Here is a 2387-nt window from a genome sequence, read left to right as displayed (position 1 = left end):
ATCAGGTTGTCCCACATGGGTCTCACAGTCTTAATCCCCATTTTACAGATGAGGTAACTGAGCCACAGAGAAGTTTAGTGACTTGCCCAAAGTCACACAGCTGACAATTGGCGAAGCCAGGATTTGAACCCATGACCTCTGACTCTAAAGCCCGGGCTCTTTTCACTGAGCCACGCTGCTTCACTACACCATGCTGCTTCTCTGGAAGCCCTTCATGGGCAGGGATCACATCTTCCAACTGTTGTATTGTACTTTCCTAAATGCTTAGTCCCCTCTCAGGATTGCACCCGGAGAGTTTCCAATACTCTACCAGTCTCAGCTACTGGAGGGAAAGTCAAGCAGAGACACATCCATTCCATTCCTAGCTTGGGCAGTGTCTAGTGAGTGGAAGGCAAATTGCTACAAGTCAAAACTTACCTGTGCTGGGCAGAGTTGAGGGCAGAGACTCAAGTCTTTGCTGAAGGCGGCAATGGTAAACCACCTTCACATATTTACCAAGGAAACTCTATGGATACACTACCAGAATGATTGCTGATGGACTTGGAGCACTCTGGGAGAGATTGCTTCCATTGAGTCGTTATGAGTCAGAGATGACTACAGTATAAGAAGTGCTTAGTACAGTTAAACACCATTGATTGATTGACTGATTCTTGATATTTTCATGGGTTGAAAGGGAGCCAGGAGCAGAGATGGAGTCTTAGGAGAAGAAAGGAAAAATTTCCTCCAGAAAAGCCACCACTTTCTTCCCAGCGCCACAGACTGGGACAAAACTTGGACTTCAGCCACAATCTCTTATGGTTTTGCGCAGATTGAGGAAAATGATTTCACAGCAGTCCAATGTCTACATTTTTACATTCTTCATCAAAATCATGATTTATCCTTATACCTAATAAGCCTAAAAAAACTCCTTTTATATAAAAACACTGCATGCTTAAGAGGGAAGGCATTCATAAGACGACATATCTGAATTAACAATGTGAGCAATTTTTCTACCAAATGGTTGGCCAATATGTATGAGTACAAGCGCTTAGTACAGTGCTCAAGCGCTCAGTACAGTGCCCAAGCGCTTAGTACAGTGCTCTGCACACAGTAAATACTCAATAAATATGATTGATGAGTAAACAATATTTAAGAAAAGTGTAAATGGGCTCTGAAGGGTTATTTCATTTCCTCTGAAGCAAGTGAACAGTTTCTCATTTCAAAATGTTAAAGGGCAGGGTGGGAATCATAATGCCTTTAAGATTCCTGAACAAGTTTAAACTGAATCCCTGTGGAGTCTCTGGCAGGAGAAGATACACTCAGTTAAGAGAGGTTTAGCTGGCATTTTAAAGGTGATTTGCACTTATTCTTCCTCAACCCCATGCGTGCAGTTTGCTAACATGAAACATGATTTGCACTGGATAAGATAAATATGTTTTATTATAAAAGTGTGCTCTCTTCTTATGTTACCTGCACATGTTTCTTGATAGAAACTTTATCAAGTGAAATATAAAAACCCACCAATCACTTGCCTGCAGACAGAGCTTCCTTAAATCACCCTAGACTGATAGCTGCCTCACCTACTCTTAAAGATTTCCTGGTATAGGGCTTTCACAATCCCCCTCGACAAGCCCTTCACATGTCTCTGGATGTCTCACAAGAGACTGTCAGTGACTCTGAATTTTATAAGATGAAAATTAAAAACACTTTGTGACAGTTGCCACTGAAATTCATCATCAAAGCTATCTCTTTTGTCTAAAATTACATGTTTTTGGAATTTCCTATGAGAGGATATTTAGGCCTGGAAAAAACTGAATAACATCACAAAAATAAAATGATATTTTTAAAAAAAGGTCTTCAATAAATGATGGATATTATTTATTCATTGATTAACTTAAAATATTCTCCTGCAAAATCCCTAACATCATACAGTTTGTTATATTCTCCCCAGCATTTGTTATGTAAACATAAATCATTAAAGCTTAGCTCAATCTGATCACCTAGAAACTGTAATTGTATTTCCTAAATGATATCATACTGTCTTAAATTATTAAGATTCTGATGGAATGTAAAATTAAGAAATCATTTGGCTGAATTCAGATTCCACTTCCTGGAAGGGAGCCTTTAAAAAGCAAAGGTAGCTCGGATTCTTAAGTAGCATTGTGTTCTGGATGCTTTATACATGGAGCAGCATGGCCTAGTGGAAAGATCGGGGGCCTGAGAGTCAGAGAACCTGGGTTCTAATCCTGACTCTGCCAGGTGTCTGCTGTGTGACCTTGGGCAAGTGAGTAGCTTTTCTGTATTCAACTATAAAGTGGGGATTCAATAACTGTTTTTCCTTCTGCTTAAATTGTGAGCACCAACTGAGACAGGGAGTGTGTCAAACCTGATTAACTTGTATCGACCCC

The 2387-nt window shown here is 40.0% G+C and overlaps 1 non-coding gene across 1 annotated transcript; it reads left to right on the top strand.

Annotated features, from left to right (window-relative positions):
* Positions 1-269: 269 nt before the first annotated feature.
* Positions 270-407, top strand: LOC119938394. The gene has a single exon (XR_005454424.1). It is a non-coding gene; the product is annotated as a small nucleolar RNA SNORA7 (small nucleolar RNA).
* The last annotated feature ends 1980 nt before the right edge of the window (positions 408-2387 follow it).

This window comes from Tachyglossus aculeatus, chromosome 1 (genome assembly GCF_015852505.1).
Source record: "Tachyglossus aculeatus isolate mTacAcu1 chromosome 1, mTacAcu1.pri, whole genome shotgun sequence".
NCBI classification, from domain to species: domain Eukaryota; kingdom Metazoa; phylum Chordata; class Mammalia; order Monotremata; family Tachyglossidae; genus Tachyglossus; species Tachyglossus aculeatus.
Note: the sequence above shows the minus strand (reverse complement) of the source record. Positions and strands in the feature narration are given on the sequence as shown.